This window comes from Lutjanus erythropterus, chromosome 11 (assembly GCF_056507025.1).
Source record: "Lutjanus erythropterus isolate fLutEry1 chromosome 11, fLutEry1.hap2, whole genome shotgun sequence".
NCBI lineage: Eukaryota > Metazoa > Chordata > Actinopteri > Lutjaniformes > Lutjanidae > Lutjanus > Lutjanus erythropterus.
Genome location: NC_139327.1, coordinates 25,930,312 through 25,955,955, shown reverse-complemented (window position 1 = coordinate 25,955,955; position 25,644 = coordinate 25,930,312). Strand labels below are relative to the sequence as shown.

Sequence of the window (25,644 nt, the reverse complement as noted above, 5' to 3'; positions counted from 1 at the left end):
ACCTGCTCTCACAGAGACATGACGTCTCTGTGGGTCAGACTCGTGGCTCTGTACTCTGCTGTCCGACACGTTTTGCATAAATGATTTGCAGCAGTGTTTCTCATCTTTCTTATACAACCTAAAACTTATTCTACACTTGCACGTTATGAAAGTTTAGTGGTGCAACACGGTACAATGTCACTTCTGTTGCTGTTTTCAGCACAGTCGGTTTTGATGAAATGAAGAGGAGACACAGGAGAGGGAGGAGGGAGCGCTTGTTTTGTGTGAGCATGCACCAGGCGTCCAACGAGAGGCAGGACAAGAGATATATCAGAAGAAACTTACAGTGGCAGCTCCCCGACACCAAAAATGAATCGTTTTTATGTCCTAATGAGATGTATCAATATGCTAGTGCTGCATCAGTTTGTTTCTGATTCATGTTCAGCTTTTTACGGATACAGGCCGTCTGAACCGATGCACTCGTATCTTACACATCAAAGTCCGATGAATTGGATGTATGAGTGAATTGTTATACCCCTAGTTTTTACCCCGTAACTAGCCTGCAAGCATATATTAAATTTGTGGAGGATGAAAGATTTGGTATTTTTGCAAAGGACACTGAAAAGAAATAAGTACCTCCTTCCTCTCAGCATGTAACCATGTATTTATTTCCAAACCATGTGCTTTACATTATTATGATACTTGGCACCACTTTTTAAAGGAAGCTAAAAGGAAATAACAACTAGACAAAATGTGTCTAAGGTGGTCAAGACAGCAAGAATGGAAAAAGGTGTGGACCGCAACTTTTTCCGTTCTCATTCGCTCCTCCAACCACAGAGGCCCAGCCGCGGCCACAGGGTATCAAGATAGAAAGATATATATAGAGAGATGTGGTCATGCTGTGGTAGATTGAATGATCTTGCTGGGGAATCAACTCAGTGAATTCAAAAGAAGCTTAAAAAATTTCAGTTATGACTTCAGTTATACCCAGTGCTCTTCTCAAATGATAAAGTATGCCAAGAGGTCCATTCACCAACAATGCGTCATGTGGCCAGGCTCAGAACTCTCACAGGAGCATCTCATTTCACCTCTGGTGTGAACATAAAAAAACAAAATTGATAAGAATACATATAAATCTGCAAAATTGGAGTTAGAATTTTGTTGCCACCCTGTGGACCCAAACACTGTGAAAATGTATTGAGTACAGAAATTAATGTTTTAAGACATGATTTTTGATAATTGCAGGGTTCTTATTGGTGTTGAAAATCCTTAAACACTTGATATTTAATGTAACATTTTCAAGGTTTGAAAAATGCTTGGATAAAGTGCTTGAAACTGCTTGAAATTATGATGACATTTCTTTCCTCACAAACCATTGTCTAACAGAATGATTTATTTTGTAGATAAAGAAATGCAATCAGTCAAAGTGCCTAATCGCTTTTGCCTGAAAATGAAAATGACTCTGCTCAAGCCTCGCTTGCAACTCTGCATGTGTGGTTATGCATGGTGTGATCTGTCAGTCTTTTTTTGATGTTTGCTGTCTGATGGAAGAGTGAGTGGGAGGCTGCTAAGTGGTTGCTGTTTGAAAGTGTTATATAGAATGCTGTGTCTATTTGTCAGCCTTCTGTAGAATGCTATAAAGAAACATAATTTTGGTTGTATGTAGTACAATAATGTGAGATTTAATGTGATGAAGTGAAATAAGTAAAAAGCTTGAAAGTGCAGTTTGAAAATGCTTCAGAAGTGCTTGAATCTGAATCCTATCTTCTGACACTGTGCATGAAGTCTGTAGATGATAATAGGGGGGATTGAATGCTGAGAATACAGTTCACATGTGGCCCAAATAGACTGTCACAGTTGGTCCTGACTAGGGGTGGGGGAAATTTCCGATTCTTAGATGCATCGCGATTCGGACGTGGACGAATCTGAATCGATTCACAAACGTCCAAATTTCGATTATTTAAATCTGTTAATTAAAGTGATACAGAAGCTTCTAAATAATGTGGAACTAAGAAGCGCGGTACGCGTCATCGCCGGGACACTTTGGGACGCGCACCTGGAGCGACACGTGCACAGCGGAAAACAAACATGGCCGACCGGCAGCCACCTCGCCATGAGGTCCGAACAGCTCCTTCTAATTTAAAAGCAGCCGTGTGGAAACACTTTGGCTTCTACAACGTCGACGGCGGAAGCGAACTGGACAAGAGCCACGTTATATGTAAGCTGTGTCGAGCTAAAATAAAATACTTTGGCAACACAACAAACATGAGAAGCCGTAACTTGATTCCACCCGACGGAGGAGTCGGGGAGACGGCAGGCTGCTGTTGCTGCGGCTACTAGTGGCTACTGTTGGTACTTTCCAGTTTGCACATATTTCCAATAGTTTAATAAAATATAATCGAAATGAATTCTTATTACAAATGCGCTGTTTTTAAAAATTGCAAGTGACGAATGCTTATTCAGTGAGACAAAAAGAAATGTGTTTGTGAAAAAGTGCATCAATATACATAAAGATGCATCAATAATCGTTTTATAATCGAATCGTAGCCCCTGAATCGTAATCGTAATCGAATCGGCAGGTGCCCAAAGATTCCCACCCCTAGTCCTGACTCATAATGTGAGTGGAACTGAGTGGATGCTAACATGATGTGACAGCTGGTATGAAACCATGTTTGTCGTGTCTCAAGTAAACAGCCACACTAAAATGGAGGAAGTTATCATAAATTCTTTTTTAAACTCATGATCATTGTTGAGTAACACATGAGGACTTTTGGCTCCATCTTGTGGAAAAAATGATCCCCACATTACTTCCAGTGTGTATTTCAAGCTCTCTGGTAGTACCTGAAAGAGCAGTATACAACCTCAAGATGTTACCCATTAGCCTCACTTTTAAAAGTGACTAAAATGTAAAAAATGTACTACATTAGAAAAGGGTTTGTGTTAGTATGTGGCTACAGGTACCTTTAAGAAGAAGAAATGCAGTCCAGGAAAGCCAGTTTGATCTATGACTTATCATATTTATCACACATTTTATGTGTTATTTTAAATACTTTAAATCTCTGTTATGTAAAAAGCAGCAATACAATTGTTCAAATTAAATCAGAGTTGGGTGTTTTTGGCAGAGTCCATGTTGATACCCCTGCTCCTCCAAAACAATGGCCCTCTTGAAATGAATGCTTTATGAGTTGAATGACTGACATGAGTTGGAGTGGTGTGGTCTTTGAAATGTATAAAAATGCAGTGAGAGACATGTATTGGTAGGATGCTGGTGCTGAGTTGGGGTTATTTGTCATTTATAAATAAAATGTGTTATTTGTTGATACTTTCAGAAGCCACAAGAGTGCTTTATGTACCAGGACCTGCTCCAGGGCAGACAGTTTTACCTGCTTCTATTAAAGCAGCCATCAGGTTGCGCCAAGTCCTTCTCTCTGTTGTTTTTCATTGAAGACATATTTTTCCCACAACAGTCGGAGACATAACAAGCGGAAACAGTGTTATACACCAATCCTGTATTTACACTAAACAGCTGTGCTAAAAAAAAAAATGAGAGATCAAGTGTGTATTGTTTCATGGTCATCATGTAGTTACATGTGAGGAATTTTGGTTTTATCCTGTGGTTACATTGCCTGCAGCTTGTACTTCCTTCCTTCTGTTACTGACAGCAAGAACAGGTTGTATCCTCCACATGTCACCCAGGAGTTACACAATTTAAAGTGGAATTATTGAGCAAAGACAACTTGTTTGAACCTAATCAACTTCTATGTTCTCTTTGACCCTGGTTTGATCATTTGTGTAAAAAAACAGGAGGAAATCATTATTAATTACAATATATTGTATGTTTATTGAAAAAAGTAAAAAAAACAAAAAAACAAATTGACTTATGTTTTAAAATTGTCAAGTGTGCCACATAATCACAAGACACGTAACAGAAAATAAGAAAAATATCACATAAAAGCATGGTTATTTTTGAGAAACAAATGAACAAATGCATGAATTCTTAAAAAAAACTCAACAATTTCACAATTTTGAAATGGTAGCTCAAAACTTAAGATAAAATGAAACTAAGCCCAAGTTAATTGTGGTAACAGTTCATAAAGCTCCAGTCTGCAGGTGGAAATTATTTTCACAATTCATTTTCAAGCCACAAAGACAGTGATAATTGATGAAATTTTAATATCTTGAAGGTTATTCAGGTTTCCCTGAGATTAACTTGAGGGTTCAAAATATAGCTGGCGGTTGTTTTAGGAGAAAGTTATGTTGCATTCTGGTGGGAGTTGGGTCTGTTTTTCCTTGTATTCTTTATCACTCCAACATCTGTGTAGACAACCTCAGAGGTAACTGGAAAAATTAAAAACAGATGTGAAATGTGTTTTGTAATGGTAACCTATGACAGAGGATATAATGTTTTCTTTATAACCCTTTACAAACAAGTCTTACAAAACTATTTTCGTGGTACGTCCGTATTAAATAAACGCTTTGTAAGAGCTATGCAAAATGAGGAAAGAAGTTATCCAAACATCTTTAAACCTACAATAACTTAACTGTTTGTCAGTATGGTCTTTATTAAGACAGATGGGACATGTGAGGTGATTTTTACTTACCATCATTAACAGTTGTAGGGCTTGGTTTTTTCAATTTTAACGTAGCAAGACCCACAAGGAGAAGGAATGTGACAACACTAGCTGTCACAGTCCCAATCATAACGGGGAAGAAATAAAAACCTAGAAAACACAAATAATATGCCATATTAGATAGTGATAGTGACATTGATATTTCAATTTCATTATTTTGTTGTCCAGGTGTTCTGCATACAGTTATGTGTACAGTTGTGTACAGATGTGTAATTAGTAAAAGCAAAATCATAATTATGACAAGGACAATTTGAGGTCCCAGATGGTACTTTTAATGAGACCAAGCAGGGCACGTCTGCTCCACGGTTCTGACCTGTTCTCCACACGGCTGCAAGCCCCACCAGCAGCGTTTCAGAAGCATTTCAGCAGTGCAGCGTTTTGTCTGCCTGATTATGTTTACTTGCTCAGATTTTATTGATTATGTCCTCTTTGCTTGTTCTTTGTGCTTCTACCATGGTTAAGCAGGCTATGTGGTGAAATTTAATTTAAATTTATTTCTTTTCTGTCTGTTTTTTATGATTGTGAGTCTACACAGGGTCTTTCATTTTGAAAATTAAGTTCAGATAGCTATGTGTGTGTCAGAGGACACAAGATTAGCACCAGCCACCAGTCAAATGCTGCTAAAATATGCAAGTGGTTGGTAGTTTTTCTTCACTTACAAGCCAAACTCCAAAAATTCCAATATTTAAATTTATGTTTTGTTTTGTCTTTGCTATTTGCTCTAAAGACTACATATGTATCATCATGTACATATCTAAATACCAGCCTGTTCCATACAGCTGGAAAATCAGGCTTTTTAAAATTTATGGTACCATTTTAAAATGTGCAATAGCAGCAAGGATACTATATTAACCAGAGGAATAAATAACTGAATCAATTTGATAATTTCTTGAAATACACTACCTTTACAGCTTGTAAGATGAATAACTGTTTCTTCTGTACTGACATTGTTTCGAACATTACACATCAAATTTCCTGTCAGGTAACCGTGTACGCTGATGGTAATAGTTGAAACTTTGTCACCGTCTGGGAGTACAGATAACCCAAACCAGTCCAGTGTGCCCACTGTTGAGCAGCTGGGGGACAGGCTGTGATCTCTTGTCTGCATCAGCAAAAGACCGTCAAGAGTCAAAATGAACTCTACTCTCCCTCTGAGGAGCAGCTGATGTTCATTTGTTCAGGTGACAAACACATCTGAGAAATAGCAGGCTTTGACACTGGAGCTGAAAGACAAATATACAGTGTAATAAGTGTAACCTCTAAACAATAATGCAAGTGGTAAAAATGTAACTAAATATAATAATAAATAATATAATAAATAATAAGTAAATAAAACTAAAAGTGATGTGAGTCTATTTTTAAAAAGTGAACAGATATGTACGTATATAACATGGATAGATAACAGACAGAAATCAACTCTGTTTTAACAGAAAGCTGAACATTATAACCTTTGTGAATGGAGGATTTAAAAGCAGGCTGTTGTATTAGACTGCATTAAACTGCAACTGAGTACAAATCCACATATATAAAAACATTTTACTATAGGTTGTTAATTTTTACACCAAATGCAAATTATATACTTAGATTGAATTCACTTAAAACATATTGTAATTATAACTTGATCCTGTAGTCTACAATATAAGTTGTTAGTAACATATTTTTATATATTTCATATTAAATATGATGTTTACAGCAAATGTATGATAATGGGCCATCTGTGTTTATGTTTATGTACCTACAGAATATTGCTGTTTAAAAATAACTACAAGTAGCCAGGTTCAGGATTTGATATAGATGTATTGTATTTTCTAATCAAATGTAATGTCTTTTTCACTAATCCTTGTTTAGGTTTAAAACACATTTTTTTTTATTGACTGGTGTCTATTTTAGAGAAGCTGTAACTTTAAGAAAAAAAATCCTACCTTGTATTTCCAGATGTATGTTGATTGTATGTAACAATTTACCCTCAGATCCATATGTTTCAAGCTTATAATCTCCAGAGTCTGTTTTCTGTGCATTATTCAGCTTGAATGTTCCATTGGTGAATGTAGAGTCATCAGGTTTAAACACCACCTTGTAGTTTTTGGCTATATTTAAAATGATAGATGTCCCATTCTTTTTCAACTGTGTCTTTGTTACATCTGTAGGCAGGTAAAAAATCATTGGCTCTCCAAGTGCTCCGAAACACTGCTTAGGTCCCATAGTTCCAGTTAAATCGCATTCCATCGACCCTGATAGGAACAAAAATGTCAGACAGCTTAAAATACTTTAAAAATGCTTCATAACTATTAGCATTTCATTTCAAGTAAAAGGCAAACATACACAGCTATTTCCATTTACAAGTAATAAATAATAAGAAATATCTTTTGTTTAGATTGTTATACAGATATTTTTTTTATTATTTGTGTTAATGTTTTATCCACTTTTATCAAACATCTAATGCAAATTATCCCCATAAGGGTTTCAGTAGTTTGCAAAAAAAAAAGAGAAAATTATAGCAAATTACTAAGGACACTGTATAATGTGATATAGTCACTGCTTTAGATTACCTAATATACTGTTTTTTTGTTCAACACACAGTACTATTAATACACAATTATCATGAAGTGTACCTTTTGCCAGAGAAATTGGCACCAGAGCTGTGATGATCATGTAGAAGGAAATCATTTTTTGTTGTAACGCAATCAAATTATCTGAAAAACATGATGCATTTCACGTGTGAGCAAAACAATCAACAAATTAAAAGATGTTTAGTTACTTTGTTTTTAGTTTCAGTTAAAAACACAATACAATTTTACACATTTTTAGTATACTTTAACTAATCTAACTAGCTTGAATTGAAACAAATTTTACTCACCACTTTTAAAATAGGTTGTCTTCTTTGTGGCTCCTTAACTGGACTGAGAGTTTGTACTGACACGTGGCTGTTTTTCTTTTTTTGTGGTCTCTTTGGTTTGTGGGGAGAATTGAGGAAGAGGTTATTTGCACTCAGCAAAGGACTACTGAAACACTCACCAGCTTATCTTTTTTGTATTTATTTGTAATAGTTTAATTACAAAGCTACTGACTTTGTAGGGTTCAGAAAAAGATTGCTGACACTTAGAATATTGTTTCCCGGTATTTGTCACAAAGAGTGGTATTCTCGTCTATGTTTAATTTCACATATCTGAATTATGCATTTTGTGAGCAGTTATATAGATGGCACTTATACTACCTGATTGACTTTCTGAATGCAGTTACAACTTGTTATTTAGATGATTATTTATAGAAGATTATTTTAAAGGTCCAGTGTGTGATATTTACAGGGATATGGCAGAAATTGAATAAAGTGAGTTTGTTTTCATTATTGTTAGAGCTGCAACAATTAATCAATTCATTATTGCAGCTCTAATGCTACTATCATTAAATTAATCTCCAAATCAAAAACATCTGGATAATTGATTACTTTTAGTCATTTTTTAAAAGAAAAAATAGACAAAATGCTTGTGATATCAGCTTCTTTAAATGAAAATTTATTTGGTTTTTTTTACTCCTCTACGATAGTAAACTGAATATTTTTAGGTTTTCAGTAAACCAAGACATTTGAGGAAGTTATCTTGGGCTTTTGGAAATACTAATTGACATTTTACACATTTTAAAACAAAATGTTTATTAATTGGTTAATCGAGAACATAATTGATGGATCAAGCGACTATGAAAACAATTGTTAGTTGCATTCCTAATTAGTGTATAATTACCAGAAAATAAGAATTGTTGTTTCTGTGTAAATTTCTTGCTTTCACATTGTTATGGTGTTGGAAAAGGACTGTATATTTAGCTGATTATGGATAAACTGTGGCCGCTGGGGGGCATCGGTCAGAATGCACAAAGTCCGGATGTTCCCTTTAATGTCTTTATTGACAGTTCAGTGGGAGCATACATAATCAAGCATGAGTATGTGTGTGTGGTTCTGAAACAAAAAACAAAACAATAATCAGAACAAATGTACTCACTTCCTGAGCAGTAGTGGTAAACAACAGTGAAATAAGACACTCAGCATCTGTATATAACTAATATAATATATACACGTGACCGTGACTGCTCGGACAATAATTAGCAATTAACAAGCTAGCCGTACATCTAAACGATCAACATATAACATTAAATGAGGAGCATAACAACCATAAACATCAGACTTACTGGTATATGAACGCACACAAGCCGGCTCAGGCTTACAACTCAATCATAAACAACAATAATCCCGATGCAGTCTCTCTCTCTTACTGTGGAGCATGTTTCTTCCCGCTGCATTGACTCACTCTGTAGCAGCCCTTTTTCGACAGCAGGGGGCAGAGTTCTGCCACTTGATGAATGTTAAATAATTATTAAAAGGTTGTTTTTTTTAAGATAGTTTGAATATTGAATTTATGAGGGCAAGCACTTTCCATTTTGTGTGTGTTTTTACTAGGGGTGTGTATCTCACTGACTGAGACCGATTCAATGTGTATCTTGATACATGTTCAACAATACGATATATCTTACCGTGTTTAGTCTCCTCAAAGCCCCATCATCTCCCTTTCCAGCACCTCTCTGATTTGTGAGTCTCGTGTAAATGAGATACTGTAGCCTAAATGAGAAACTCTGACCAAACTTCAAAACTCTTTAAAATATTTGTATTTTTGCAGTAAGATGATCTGCTGCTCTGTTTCATATGAAGAGTGCTGTGGTTTTGATTAGTGTGGAGGAACAGTGAAGTGTTACCTGCTCTCACAGAGACATGACGTCTCTGTGGGTCAGACTCGTGGCTCTGTACTCTGCTGTCCGACACGTTTTGCATAAATGATTTGCAGCAGTGTTTCTCATCTTTCTTATACAACCTAAAACTTATTCTACACTTGCACGTTATGAAAGTTTAGTGGTGCAACACGGTACAATGTCACTTCTGTTGCTGTTTTCAGCACAGTCGTTTTTGATGAAATGAAGAGGAGACACAGGAGAGGGAGGAGGGAGCGCTTGTTTTGTGTGAGCATGCACCAGGCGTCCAACGAGAGGCTGGACAAGAGATAAATCAGAAGAAACTTACAGTGGCAGCTCCCCGACACCAAAAATGAATCGTTTTTATGTCCTCATGAGATGTATCAATATGCTAGTGCTGCATCAGTTTGTTTCTGATTCATGTTCAGCTTTTTACGGATACAGGCCGTCTGAACCGATGCACTCGTATCTTACACATCAAAGTCCGATGAATTGGATGTATGAGTGAATTGTTATACCCCTAGTTTTTACCCCGTAACTAGCCTGCAAGCATATATTAAATTTGTGGAGGATGAAAGATTTGGTATTTTTGCAAAGGACACTGAAAAGAAATAAGTACCTCCTGCTTCTCAGCATGTAACCATGTATTTATTTCCAAACCATGTGCTTTACATTATTATGATACTTTGCACCACTTTTTAAAGGAAGCTAAAAGGAAATAACAACTAGACAAAATGTGTCTAAGGTGGTCAAGACAGCAAGAATGGAAAAAGGTGTGGACCGCAACTTTTTTCCGTTCTCAATCGCTCCTCCAACCACAGAGGCCCAGCCGCGGCCACAGGATATCAAGATAGAAATATATATAGAGAGCGATGTGGTCATGCTGTGGTAGATTGAATGATCTTGCTGGGGAATCGACTCAGTGAATTCAAAAGAAGCTTAAGAAATTTCAGTTATGACTTCAGTTATGACTTCAGTTATACCCAGTGCTCTTCTCAAATGATAAAGTATGCCAAGAGGTCCATTCACCAACAATGTGTCATGTGGCCAGGCTCAAAACTCTCACAGGAGCATCTCATTTCACCTCTGGTGTGAACATAAAAAAACAAAATTGATAAGAGTACATATAAATCTGCAAAATTGGAATTAGAATTTTGTTGCCACCCTGTGGACCCAAACACTGTGAAAATGTATTGAGTAACATTTTCAAGGTTTGAAAAATGCTTAGACTTTGGATACAGTGCTTGAAACTGCTTGAAATTATGATGACATTTCTTTCCTCACAAACCATTGTCTAACAGAATGACTTATTTTGTAGATAAAGAAATGCAATCAGTCAAAGTGCCTAATCGCTCTTGCCTGAAAATGAAAATGACTCTGCTCAAGCCTCGCTTGCAACTCTGCATGTGTGGTTATGCATGGTGTGATCTGTCAGTCTTTTTTTGATGTTTGCTGTCTGATGGAAGAGTGAGTGGGAGGCTGCTAAGTGGTTGCTGTTTGAAAGTGTTATATAGAATGCTGTGTCTATTTGTCAGCCTTCTGTAGAATGCTATAAAGAAACATAATTTTGGTTGTATGTAGTACAATAATGTGAGATTTAATGTGATGAAGTGAAATAAGTAAAAAGCTTGAAAGTGCAGTTTGAAAATGCTTCAGAAGTGCTTGAATCTGAATCCTATCTTCTGACACTGCATGAAGTCTGTAGATGATAGTAGTGGGGCTTGAATGCTGAGAATACAGTTCACATGTGGCCCAAATAGACTGTCACAGTTGGTCCTGACTCATAATGTGAGTGGAGCTGAGTGGATGCTAACATGATGTGACAGCTGGTATGAAAACATGTTTGTCGTGTCTCAAGTAAACAGCCACACTAAAATGGAAGTTACCATAAATTCTTTTTTAAACTCATGATCATTGTTGAGTAACACATGAGGACTTTTGGCTCCATCTTGTGGAAAAAATGATCCCCGCATTGCTTCCAGTGTGTACTTCAAGCTCTCTGGTAGTACCTGAAAGAGCAGTATACAAACGCAAGATGTTACCCATTAGCCTCACTTTTAAAAGTGACTAAAATGTAAAAAATGTACTACATTAGAAAAGGGTTTGTGTTAGTATGTGGCTACAGGTACCTTTAAGAAAAAGAAATGCAGTCCAGGAAAGCCAGTTTGATCTATGACTTATCATATTTATCACACATTTTATGTGTTATTTTAAATACTTTAAATCTCTGTTTATGTAAAAAGCAGCAAAACAATTGTTCAAATTCAATCAGAGTTGGGTGTTTTTGGCACAGTCCATGTTGATACCCCTGCTCCTCCAAAACAATGGCCCTCTTGAAATGAATGCTTTATGAGTTGAATAACTGACATGAGTTGGAGTGGTGTGGTGTTTGAAATTTATAAAAATGCAGTGAGAGACATGTATTGGTAGGATGCTGGTGCTGAGTTGGGGTTATTTGTCATTTATAAATAAAATGTGTTATTTGTTGATACTTTCAGAAGCCACTAGAGTGCTTTATGTACCAGGACCTGCTCCAGGGCAGACAGTTTTACCTGCTTCTATTAAAGCAGCCATCAAGTTGCGCCAAGTCCTTCTCTCTGTTGTTTTTCATTGAAGACATATTTTTCCCACAACAGTCGGAGACATAACAAGCGTAAACAGTGTTATACACCAATCCTGTATTTACACTAAACAGCTGTGCTAAAAAAAATGAGAGATCAAGTGTGTATTGTTTCATGGCTATCACGTAGTTACATGTGAGGAATTTTGTTTTCATCTTGTGGTTAAAAAAAAAAAGACTGTTACATTGCCTGCAGCTTGTACTTCCTTCCTTCTGTTACTAACAGCAAGAACAGGTTGTATCCTCCACATGTCACCCAGGAGTTACACAATTTAAAGTGGAATTATTGAGCAAAGACAATTTGTTTGAACCTAATCAACTTCTATGTTCTCTTTGACCCTGGTTTGATGATTTGTATGAAAAAACACAGGAGGAAGTCTTATTAATTACAATATATTGTATGTTTATTGAAAAAAGTAAAAAAAACAACAAAACAAATTGACTTATGTTTTAAAATTTGTCAAGAGCGCCACATTATCACAAGACATGTAACAGAAAACAGAGAAAAATATCACATAAAAACATGGTTATTTTTGAGAAACAAATGAACAAATGCATGAATTCTTAAAAAAAAAAACTCAACAATTTCACAATTTTGAAATGGTAGCTCAAAACTTAAGATAAAATAAAACTAAGCCCAAGTTAATTGTGGTAACAGTTCATAAAGCTCCAGTCTGCAGGTGGAAATTATTTTCACAATTCATTTTCAAGCCACAAAGACAGTGATAATTGATCAAATTTTAATATCTCGAAGGTTATTCAGGTTTCCCCAAGATTAACTTGAGGGTTCAAAATATAGCTGGCGGTTGTTTTAGGAGAAAGTTATGTTGCATTCTGGTGGGAGTTGGGTCTGTTTTTCCTTGTATTTTTTTTCACTCTAACATCTGTGTAGACAACCTCAGAGGTAACTGGAAAAATTAAAAACAGATGTGAAATGTGTTTTTTAGTGGTAATCTATGACAGAGGATATAACGTTTTCTTTATAACCCTTTACAAACAAGTCTTACAAAACTATTTTCATGGTATGGACATATTAAATAAATGCTTTGCAAGAGCTATGAAAAATGAGGAAAGAAGTTGTCCACACATCTTTAAACCTACAATAACCTGTTTGTGAGTATGGTCTTTATTAAGACAGATGGGACATGTGAGGCGATTTATACTTACCATCATTAACAGTCGCGGGTCTTGATTTGTTTAGTTTTGTTATAGCAAGACACAGACCCACAATGAGAAGGACTGTGACAACACTAGCTATGACACACACAGTCACAGTCATAACAGGGAAGGAAGAAAAACCTAGAAAACACAAATAATATACCATATTAGATAGTGATAGTGACATTGATATTTCAATTTCATTATTTTGTCATCCAGGTGTTCTGCATACAGTTATGTGTACAGTTGTGTACAGATGTGTAATTAATAAAAACAAAATCAAAATTATAACAAGGACAATTTGAGATCCCAGATGGTACTTTAAATGAGACCAAGCAGGGCACGTCTGCTCCACGGTTCTGACCTGTCCTCCACACGGCTGCAAGCCCCACCAGCAGCGTTTCAGAAGCATTTCAGCAGTGCAGCGTTTTGCCCGCCTGATTATGTTTACTTGCTCAGATTTTATTGATTATGTCCTCTTCCCTTCCTCTTTGTCTTACTATCATGGATAAGCAGGCTGTGTGGTAAAATAGTTTATTTTCCGTCTGTTTTTTATGATTGTGAGTCTGCATGGGGTCTTTCATTTTGAAAATTAACTCCCTGTCTCCCTGTCTTTTCTGTGTCTGACTACCTGGCCGTTCGTTATGCTCTTTGCTAATTGACACGGCATCCATCAAAAACAGTTTTGGCGTGTATTTGAAACAGAGTGGAGCAGAGAGCTGCATCTGGGACAGACCGAGGCACTGCTGGTGGGCTCACAAGCATTGTGCAGAATCGCTGCGATCAGCTCTGGCTGATGTGGCACAGCTGTAATGCAATGCAGCCATGCCTGGTGGAATTTACTTAACAAATGTATGAAATAAAAAATTTGAGAAGCTCCCCAAAAATCAATGATAATCTATTGAGTGTATGATAAAATTTGATTATTTGCTAGCCTTTTGGCAGGTGAAAACAATGTGAAATAGTGGCAAAGAGCTGATATTTAGAAAAGAAAACAGGTGTCCTTTAAACATTTTACCTTTGCAGCTTGTCAGGTGAATAACTGTTTCATCTCTGCTGACATTGTTCCAAACATGACACATTAAGTTTCCTGTCAACTGCCCATATAACCTGATGGTAACATTTGAAAGACTGGTCTTCATCAGTAAAAGATCATCCAGAGTCAACTTGAACTCGACTCTATCACCCTCAGAGGAGCAGCTGATGTTCATCTGTTCTGGTGACGAACACATCTGAGCAACCACTGGCTTTGACACTGGCGCTAGAAGACATACAGAGTAACATTTGTCCAGAATACAAAATGTAAAGTAAAATTCTAGTCATAATCTATTCCAATGTGATTGTTAAAAACACTTTCAGGGTTAAAACTGTTCAGGAACTGTTCCAGCTTTTTCATTAATAAGATAGTTATGTGTGTGTCAGAGGACACAAGTCCACCAGCCACCAGTCAAATGCTGGTAAAATATGCAAGTGGTTGGTAGTTTTGCTTCACTTACCAGCCAAGACAAAAAAAAAGGTAATCTATTTAATGGCAGGTACAATTTTAACATTCACTAGCAATTTGAAAAAAAGTTATTTTACACCCCGGTGTATAGAAATTTAAGACTAAAGTTATATCTCTGTGCAGGCGACAGCTGTGCCCAGAGGCATTATGTTATTGAGTTGTCCGTCTGTCCCCGTCTGTCCCCGTCTCATGAGTGCATTATCTTAAGAACGCTTTGATGGAATTTCTTTGAACATAGTACACATGTCCAAGTGGACTCAAGGATGAACTGATTAGATTTTGGTGGTCCAAGTTCATGGTCACTGTGACCTCATATCTGTCCCATTCACATGAACACAATATCTAAGGAACGCCTGATGGAAATTTCTTCAAATTATGACATGATGACAATTTATACCCAAATAATAAACTTCACTGTGACATCATAATGGTCAGCTCTCTATCAGTACTCCTAATCTAAAAATAAAAATAGTAAAATAAAAATAGTCTCTAAGTGAAATTATCTACTGGAATCAAACAAAAAATCTGTCTGGAGCCGCATCTATTAAATGCTCTCTTTTCCCGGAAGATCTTTTTGGCAGCCATAGCTTATGGAGACTCAAGAAGATGAGGCACCATCACAATTTAGAGGAAAAAACACTGAACCATAGACACAATCTTTGATGCATACAATTTGGTGTACAACATACTGAAATAGATTTTTGAGTTTTGTGCCCAACTCAAACTTTAACAAACTTTCTGCTGACCTTTATTTGAGATAATGTACTATTCTTCCTCAGATAAATTCATAGTAAAAGTTAAAGTTAGAGAAACTCAAAAAAAAATGTTTTTCAAAATTTGGTCACAGTTAACTGAACCTGATTTGTTAGCATTTTGTTGCCTTAAAATTAAATGGTTTATGCTATTTAAATACAACATTTTGGGGTTTCTAAAATTCCAATATTTGAATTTATCTAAACAAGAAAAGTAAATTATCTCAACAAAAGATCAGTAGTTGGTAAAACTTTTTCAAAACTGAAGAATTTAATTTAATGTGGGCTCAAAACTGATGATGAAATTTTGAGCTGTCTCAACTTTTTCATAGACCTACAACAATGAAAGATGAAAAATATTTTAAAAATATAATCTTATTAATTTCCATGTCATTTTTTGCCAAAGTGACAGGGAGCCACTGGAGAGGAGCTAAAGAGCCACATGTGGTTCTGGAGCTTCAGGTTGCATACCCCTGTATTAACTTATTTTAAATTGATTTTTACCAAGTTGGTGCACAACAGGTTAAAATATCTGATGAGACATTACATTGTTGACATCAATAATAGAAGCGGGAATAAAATGGCTATAGACCTAAGATTGAGGACAGATCCATTCAAGAGACGACACAGCACTAATTATCATTAAACAAAATATATATTTCAGGGTTGTCAGACAATGTAATATAATTCCAAAAATATCCTCAGATTAGCTCCTTGGTATGATTTCTATCAGTCATCCCGGTAATCATGGATACACAAGGCAGTTTTTGTTATGTAATTGACCCATTCTTTCAATTCAATTCAATGATACCAGTTCTAAGTATTGTTCATGCAGCAATAATGACCCCAGCTATAGCAATCATAATTTATTCTCTTGACATGTTATCTACTTGTGATCTGTTGTCTATAAAAGAAATTATTTGAGACACTGGCAATGTTTTTGCCACTTACTGGCATGTCGTAAAACTTTACTCCAAAAGGGCTGCATGAGCAGAAAGTCCCAAATATAATGTAAGAAAGTGTCTATTTCTTTCTGGCTTTCCACACTTGAGTTATTAGTTAGTAAACCCATCTTATATAATCTGATCAGTGTCCAGTAACATATGTGACTTACTTTATACTGAGTGAATTTATGATTTAACTGAGATGTAGAGATGTTAATGATCTGGGGTCAAAATTAACGCTTGCCCAAGTTTCATTTGCTCATATGTCATTTTGTTTGTAGTTTCCTGTAAATTATTTTTTTTTTGTAAAATGTAAATAAAAGTAAAATGTCTTAATTAATGCCTGTTTAATAACCACAGTAGATATATTTTAATCCACCATCAATATTTAATGCTATTTTTGTTTTATAAAAACATATCCAGAATTAAATTTTTTTAAATACTTACCTTGTATTTCTAGATGCACAGTGACTTTTTTCAAACGAACACCATCATATCCAAATTCTTCCAGGTTATAATCTCCAGAGTGTCTCTTTGTCGCGGTGCCTAGTTTGAATGTTCCATTGGGGAAGAGTTCAGACTGTTTCACATGCTCCTCTTTAATAGTTGTCTTACCTTTGGCTGTGTTTAAAATCAGCCCCTTATCATCCTTTTCCAACCTGATATCTGTATTTGCTGTACTGGTCAGATGAAAAATCAACATCTGTCCCACTGCTCCGAAACACGGAGCTCCAGTAGATTCAGAGAAATTGCACTCAACAGACCCTAAAACATACAGCCGCCCCACCAGAAAAAAAACAAAAAAAACATCATTAATATATTATATTTTTACATTGTGCTTTACTTTTTACGTAAATAATGAATTAACATTAAATCATCAACTTTATTGGGTACTGCATTCTTAAATTCAGAGATTCTCTCTGTGAACTTTTCTGCCTTATAAAAATGTTAACTTATTTTTTTAACTAAATTAAGTGTGGTAACTTTTGCACTAAAATGTACCTTTAGCCAGAGCTGTTGCTGCCAGAGCGGTGAAGATCATGTAGATAGAAATCATTGTTTTTCTGTTGTAACACAAAAATCACATGTAATTTTAAATGTTACATTTTATTTCTATTTTATTTGTACTTATTTATTGTAAAATTACTAAATGTGAGATTAGTTGTTAGTTTGAAATTAAAAAGTCAATTTTTATAAAAAATCTCTGCACAAAACCTGTTACTCACTGCCTTCACGATGGTGCGATGTCTTCTTTGTGTCTGTGAATTTTCCACTGACGGGTTCATGTTCATCTTGTCTTCTTGTTGTCTGTGTATGTAATAAGAATCAAGGAAGCGGTTACTGTGTCATCACCCACAACTTGTCAGTGAACTAAGATCTATAATTCACTGCTTTGGTAGTTATGAACTTATTGAACATCCTAGATATGGCAGTACACAGATTAAAAATGTTGATCTAAACTGAGGTTTCTAAAACGTGAAACAACGGCAATTCAAGAAAGTGAGTATTTTCTTCTGTTTTCAATTTACAAGTTTATATGGTTCTTAAACAGTCTTGGTTTATTACTGATTCTTCTATGTGATCTACATAAGTTAACAAGACCATCCTCAAGAAGATTGGCTATTTCTGTGTAGTTGTTCTTAATGTCTCCCACCATATTGGATTCTCCTTGCAATCAGATTAAATGAGCCTGTTTTGACAGCAGATATTATGGGGTTGGTAATACAACCAAAACTGCAAGTATTATGTATGTATGTATGTATGCTATGACACTTCTCTTTCAAGTTTTTAACACTTATGGCCAGTATGGGTCACATACTTGGTTTGTTAACACTTTCCTTAACATGTCAATTCAGTAATAGACTTTAATTTAGCATTGAGCTCACAGTTGTTGGTGGTGTTTTGATGTGTTGTGTTTCTAATATCCTGCTCTGCTCAAATAGGGAGGACAAAATAATCGAATTTACACAGTGGTATTGACTTACATTAGATTGTACAGATTTACATAATGAAGTGGCTACTGAGTGTAAATGCAACCTCTGATTTCTTTGTCATGCTACAGTATAGCTTAGCAACTCTGTGAATCACATATTTGGAGATGCAAATTATCCTGCTGACATCTTTAACATTTGTGAGGACCTTTACACTGAGAGGAATGTGATCCCTTGTGGTCATCAAACGATTCAACATTTACTTTGTTGTTTTATCACTCAATATGGTGTAATAGTATGTTGTAACAACATACTATATAGCCAAACAAAAAACAAAACCACATACTACACATTACTCACAAACATCTGCATCATTGAACTTTCTCATAGGCAACACAGGTAATGTAAAATTAAACCATGTGTGAGTCTTTGCTTTGTTTTTGAATAGAGAGACCAAAGGAGGACATTAAAATATCTTCAGTTAAACAAAGTACCAAGCCACAAGCTAGTTTTTAATAGCCATGCAGAAAGCAACTGCCCATATAAGTGCTCACAAATCTGCAGAGCAATGAAAGCCAAATAAAAAAAGAAAAAAAAAATCAACTGCGCAGCTGTTGCAGGTGTTCAACTGTGGGTGGGGTGTGAGTTTCAATTTCAGCTGCAGATGTGTACTGGCCAAAAGGCCTCCTACTGTAAATGTTTTTTCTTTGACTTGTGTCAAACTGACACTTATCTAATGTTAGTTTTCCTTACTAGGGTGCATAGATTTTAAGAGCACCCACTTTTGCTCATTCCTTTACACATGGTAACAGTTTGTCTGAGAAATACAGTTCTATACTACTAAGTACCTAACTGAAGAACATTTATTCATAATGATTCAGACAGGAGCTATAATTGATGGAAGCAGAAGCTGCCTTTCACATCAAACAAACAAATGGTTCTAACACATGCATGGAGACCTGCTCTGCTCTTATTCATGTAACTATGTTGTAATGAGATTATAAACCTGCCGGAACATCAGAAGTGTTGTATTTCTGCAAAGGACATGCAATGAAATACCTTCTGCCTTTCAATGTCCTGTATAGCCAAACTTTTTACTGTGCAGTACTCACAAACATCTGCACTGCTAAACTTCCTCACAGGCAACACATTTTGCAATGTATGAAATTAAACATGCATGAGATGAGCAGTTTAAAACCACAGTTTTTTCTTTCTCTGTCTCAGCCACAGCGCCTGGTTTGAAATGTTGACAGCTCCAGGAGAGACTGTGAGAACAATTGACCTGAGCCAGTTGCAAAACATACATCCCTTTGCATACTTTTTCCTAACATAAACTTATTTTATTTTAAACACAAAAGAACAAAACAGCACCTTGCAATTAAGTGATGTTAAATTTCAAGATATTATTTGGTATGTTTAACATCAGCCCAACTGACAAAAACCCAAAGGCACTGTAATACTTTCAGTTTAATTCTACATGTGAATGAAAGATTATGGCTTAGATTTGCCAGTTCAGGCCTGACTTCACCTTCTTAAATTTCATATATAATCACAGTTAAAATTCAGAGTCCTCTTGCATCAGTTGTGTAAAATAAAAGCTAGTCTGTTAATAATTATCTCTCTGTGTATGGTGGTAAGACACCAACATGGTATTTATTAACTATTCATCCCTTACTCATCTGAAAGCAGACCGTTTGCACTAGCTCTTCTCAGAGTTCACTGCATTTGTGCAACCAGTTACAAATCCCCTGGCTGTTAGATTTTTAATCTTTTGGCATGCAATTGTTAAACATTTTTTCAGTGATGACCTCCGTATAGATCTTTAAATTCATACAACATATGGCACACCGTAGACACACGATAGTAGCGCTACAAGTGAGTGCTGCTCAGCTGAGTACCCTGATTGTTTTTCTTTATGGAGCACACTGCAGCAGAAGACATGTTGGTTTCTGTGTCGTTTCCCTGATTGTATTGTAGATCACAACATTTAGGTTTGTCCAGTCCTCTTTCTGTCTGCCAGTTCCTATCAATCTCCTGTCCTTGTTCACTCTGCTGCCATTTCTCTCTGTCTTTTCTCTCAGGATTGACAGTAATGCCCTCCAGTGATGTTACTTGGCTTTCATTTTGCTTGCAAGTCCAACCTAGGAGCAAAACATGAAGTACAAGGTCAATCTTTCAGGAACAGCAAACCAGGAAGAGGTAAATTATTGTTATAATGAAAACAACAGAAAGTAATATCACAATAGTAGGTGAGAAATTTGATAACAGTACATTAATTTATTTGGATGACAAATGTATTTGAAAAGTTGTTTTTACCTCTTCTCTGCCTGCACAACAGGGTCACCCTGGTAATGAGGTCATCAAGGGGCTGTAGCGAGGTCATCCAAACAGGAAGAAAGTCCCAGTTCTGCAGTCTACGTGGCAAACAACCAGGCCTGTGTACCTGGAGCATGTTTACTGTTGCGCCAGATATACCCACCATAATGACCGGTACGCCAATCCCGGTCATCACCCTCCACCCTGCCATGGAGAGGGCAAACACAAGGGACGGGAGCAGCAGGAAGCAGAGGAGGAGGTACAAAACAGCAAACTAGCGGTACCTGTGTATATGTGATTTAATAATAGAATATTTTGATTTCCTTTGATGGTTCAGACATTTTGTTTGATGTGAGTAAAAAGAGAAACTATTACTAATAGTACCTGGCAGTGCATTTGCCAAGGGCACAGGCCATACGTATAGGTAAGCGTGTGGCTGGTATGGGATACCACAGCAGGATACCAAGGAGATTTAAAAAAAAAATGACATAAAGCAACCTGAAACACAAGAGGAGGTAAAAGTGGAAGTAGGTTGGTACAGTCTGGTACTTGGTACCTATAAAAGTGTCATTGGGTAGTTTTTTTAATATTTACTTCTACTGCTGCTCTGTTTCATATTATGTGCTGTGTGGTTTTTGCAGGCAGTCTTTTCTTGCAAAAATCTCCCAAGTAAAATGAGTTTCATTATGTTCAGTTTTTTTTGTTTTTCAACAATAGGGACAGCAGGTCAAAATAAGCAAATCTTTACCCATTGAGCACCATTTAGAGACACAAACACACACAAACTAAATTTTACTTGCAAGATAATTAGCAGTGCGGTTAATTTGCAGTGCATGTTGATGATTGATGCTAAATTGATTGAAGTTAAATTTAATGATGAAAACATAAGTAGAAGGAAAAATGTATGACAGAGGATGAAGATGGTTAAGTTGACCTCAAGACTCGTGCAGTGGTGACTGGGAATGTCAGCCACAAAGATGGCGCTGGCTCAGAGCAGGAAGAGAACAATTTGCTCAAAACGTCCTAAATGGCCCAGAAAGACTGTAGCTTCGTCGTAATCATTCATGAGCTCAGAATTCTCCTCAAACGCTACTGTCTTCTCTGATGTCTTCCTGCAAATTTGTCTTATTTACAGTGCACAAATGCACAGTCGACTATGCCCTATGTACAGTGCAGGTGATCTCAGTAGATATATTATGGCTTCAAAGAATAAAAAAAAATGGCTTCATGTCATCATCCGATAAAGGTATATCACTATACCACTGTCAGTAAACTGCTGTTTTCTGATAGTACTGTGTACTGTCAGACATGTACATGTACATGCTATAGTCCTCATTTGATGCTCCAAAATCAAAACAATTTTGTAGCGCAAGCATCAAACCAGTTTGATTTTTAAATGGCCATCAATTCGGTTCAATACGATTCAGCTCTGTAACGATACAATATGATACAATACGATATGATGCAATACAAAACAATGCAATGTGTGAATCTTTACATTTTGATTCAGTTAATGCTACATTTGTAGAGTGGTATTAAAAAGAAATCCTGATAGTTTTACGAAATATAGTAACAGTAGAGACAGAGTGAAGGTGACGTTACAGTGGTGTTAACATCTTATTATGAGCCTCATGTGTAAATGAGATACTGTAGCCTCAATGAGAATCTGTGAACAAACTTTAAAACTGTTTAAAATATTAGTATTTTTGCAGTAAGATGCTGTGCTGCTCTGTTTCATATGAAGGTGGTTTTGATTAGTGTTGGGGGAACATTGATGCTCTGTGTTACCTCCTTTTCTCATCACTGGGTGTGTGTCTGTGTTTTGCCATTGGCTACATGACTTTTTAAGGGACTGGAAATTTCCCCTGCTGGCTGTGGCTCTGCCTGGCCTGCTCTACACCCCCCTCTTTTGGTGGGTTGTATTCATCATATCACATTACATTAAATGCTTCACATTGCTCATGGTAGAGTTTCAGCCACAGTAGCATCTTGTTTTTGTCAGTGTTGAGAGCAGTGTTAAAGGAAAGTTCTTTATTATAATTGTTCTTACCAGCACAAAAAAAGCTCCCTTAAAAAATAGAAGCATGGTCAAAAAAGGTGTTATATAATCACACCCTGAATTTATGATTTAGCTTTGTGAAATTGTCAACTGAACAAATAGTCTATGTATAAAAAAGAAAATTACATAAGTAAAAATAAAATATGAATGGAATGAAATATAGAATAATATGGAATTAATTCATAAGAAAAAATGTTTAAACAAGGCAAAATTTGTTTTATATTTTAGATTCTTAATAATCTTCATTATATATGCAACAATGAATTGATTAATAATCAATTATTAAATTGATTAATTTAATAATTTATTATCAGTCAATTATTAGATTAATCATAAACTCTTTTGATAATTGATTTGAGTAATTTTTTTCAAGAAAAACGTCAAAATTCTCTGACTGCTGCTTCTTAAATGTGAATATTTTTGTTTCTTCTCTCTTCTATGACAGTATACTGAATATTGTTAGATTGTTAGCAAAACAAGACATTTGAGGATGTCACCTTAGGCTTTGGGAAACACTGATTGACATTTTCACAATTTGCTGACATTGTAGACCAAACAAGTATTAATCAGTTAGTCTTGAAAATCAATAATAATAATAATCAATAATCAATAATTGTTAGTTGCAGCCCTACCCTTCACATGCTGATTTTTCTGGATATTCAATCAAAGATTTAATAATGTTCTTAAATTATGTTATTATTAAATCTTCAATTGCAAGTCTTTGTTTCCTGGTCTTCTCCTACACACCTGTCGACCTGAAGTTTTCTGCTATGACATCTTTTCCTTTGCTGACAGCTTGAACTAAATAATTTCTTATAATGGATAAAGAATAAGCCTTGAATGACAAGTGTGTCCAAACGTTTGACCACCTAACCTTAACTCTAATCCTACCTACCCTTGACTGGTGTGTCCAGACTTTTGTACTGTGTTTATGTACATATCCACACGATCACTATCTTGTTGCTGCTGTTTACATTCAACTAGATGCAAATTCTGAAAACGTGGCGCATATGTCTATAAATGTAGATATTTTATTTTGTTTTATATTATATCCCATTTTATTTTGAATTTAATTATATATTGGTTGTAGCATGACGGACTTCAGACTGATGTCTAAATTAGTTGCATAAAACTGTCTAGTTCTTAAACTTTTTAAGTGGCACTAATTTGCCACCAATTCTAGACAAATTACTCACTCCAACAGAAAATGTTTGTCATGTTTGCTTTGCATTAGAAAAGTCTAAAAGCCAAAATCAGACTGGCCTAAGACTACAGACCAGTCTTAAGTATCTTTGTAAAACCAGCCACTGAACCTGTCTGTCTCTGTGTTGAATGCTGAGTCTCCATGGTGGTTCCTCTCTCAGGGGTGACTGGAGGATGCTAAGGAGATGGTGAGAAATGCTGCCAAGAAGAACAAAGTAGAGGCCCCACAGATCATCTTTCAACACTACATTGTAAATTTAACCAATAGGTGCAAATTTTTTTCAAGTCTACCTTAAAACAACAGCCAAGTATTAATATGTACATTGAAACAGGTTTTACTTCCTGCAGTGACATTTCTCCTGTTCATACTGGCTGTAACAATATTCCCTCCTAATGCTTTTGCAATGCAAGTGATGGGGGGCAGAACACAGTCCTCATTTTGGGTAAAAATGCAGACTTAAGTTTTTCTGAAGCGAATGTCAGGTTTCATCAGTCTGAGCTTGGCAAGTTAAGTTGTTATCTTCCAAAGTATTTTTTTTAAATAGCTTCACTGCAGCTGAGCAAGGATACACTGCTGGGAGAAACGTGAAGATGGGATCTTTCAATACTCACTATGAACAGGAGGAAAGGATTAAAATATTTCAGAGATTTTATAATTTCTTATTTAAAATTGTCCCTAGCATATGAACAAAAATGCAGGAAGTTGAGTGAGGTTTTGTATCTTGCAGGTTGATGAGAGAAAGACACTAAAGAAGTCTAGAAAGACACTACAGTGTCTTTGACCCGATAAGAACCAGCAACATCAGAGCCACAACACTTACTCTTTGCTTGTTGTGGTGAGTCTGAGAATTTATTACACATTATTACACATATTATATTAGGGATGCACCAATATTGATCCCAGCACCGGGTATCAGTTACCACTAATGACTGCAGTGACATGCTGCAAAATACTGTCCAATTTAAACTGCCAGCCTGTGTTTCTCTTTGGCAACAGTCCATATAAAACTGAAATAAATTCACAGAATGCAACTGTAGACTGCAGCTGCTGTTCAATAAGTCGTTCCAGCGTAAGCTTGTTTAATGCTTTGGAAAATTAATCTGAAGACAAAGAAAAAAGAAACATTGCTGCCACAGGTCTCTAAGTCTCTTTTTTGATTGGTCTTTATTCTCTGTTAATCTTCAGCAAAACAGCATGACTGTACAGTACACCTAACGTGAAGAAGCAACTTAAATATTACACATGCCAATGTATAATTAAAATAATAGTTAAAGTGCTGCAAGTGTTAATGAAATAATAATTGTAGTTAAATGTAAATTTAATTCTGCAGCTACATAATTATGTTGTGGAGTTATTCCTTCTGAAATATATAGTTTACACAGTAAACTGCACAGCTTAATAAGGAACACAAAATTAACACTTAATACAAATAATCCGAAAATGTAAGTGTACACTAACCAAGGTTACAATAGCAACGGGAAACAGCAACAACAATTTGTTACATTTAGAAAGTGTGGAACATCTGATGACAGTAAAATATGTTTTTGAATTAATTGTAAGAGCTGCAGTTTATTGCATTATTTAGTACTCCTATTGCCACTCAGTATTCGCAAGTACCCAAATCTAAGTACTTGTACTGAGAAAAAGTGGTAGCAGTGCATACCACTATTAGGGATGCACTGCTACCAGTACAAGTATTTAGATGAATGAAGCAGTGGCAAAGAAGTTTTATTTAAAAAACAAACAAACTGGCAGCTCAGTCAATTGGAAATTGGAATCAATATCTGTCAGAGATAGAAAGACTGCCAACTA

The 25,644-nt window shown here is 36.0% G+C and overlaps 3 long non-coding RNA genes and 1 pseudogene across 4 annotated transcripts in view; 1 reads left to right on the top strand and 3 right to left on the bottom strand.

Annotated features, from left to right (window-relative positions):
- LOC146319237 (uncharacterized) overlaps window positions 1–24,784 on the top strand; it is a 38,602-nt gene extending 13,818 nt beyond the window's left edge. For both annotated transcript variants that reach the window (XR_014771532.1, XR_014771531.1), the window contains exons 4-7: window positions 20,335–20,452; window positions 20,592–20,828; window positions 23,993–24,099; window positions 24,560–24,784. This is a non-coding gene — a long non-coding RNA (uncharacterized LOC146319237). The remainder of the gene's footprint in view (window positions 1–20,334; window positions 20,453–20,591; window positions 20,829–23,992; window positions 24,100–24,559) is intronic.
- On the bottom strand, window positions 4,232–7,277 carry LOC146319240 (uncharacterized; annotated as a pseudogene).
- Window positions 12,400–14,452, bottom strand: LOC146319239 (uncharacterized). The gene is made up of 3 exons (XR_014771533.1): window positions 14,141–14,452; window positions 13,132–13,263; window positions 12,400–12,872 (listed from the first exon to the last, which is right to left on the bottom strand). It is a non-coding gene; the product is annotated as an uncharacterized LOC146319239 (long non-coding RNA).
- LOC146319238 (uncharacterized) lies at window positions 16,190–17,585 on the bottom strand. Its single transcript, XR_014771534.1, has 3 exons — window positions 17,538–17,585; window positions 17,325–17,386; window positions 16,190–17,087 (listed from the first exon to the last, which is right to left on the bottom strand). It is a non-coding gene; the product is annotated as an uncharacterized LOC146319238 (long non-coding RNA).
- Window positions 24,785–25,644: the final 860 nt, after the last annotated feature.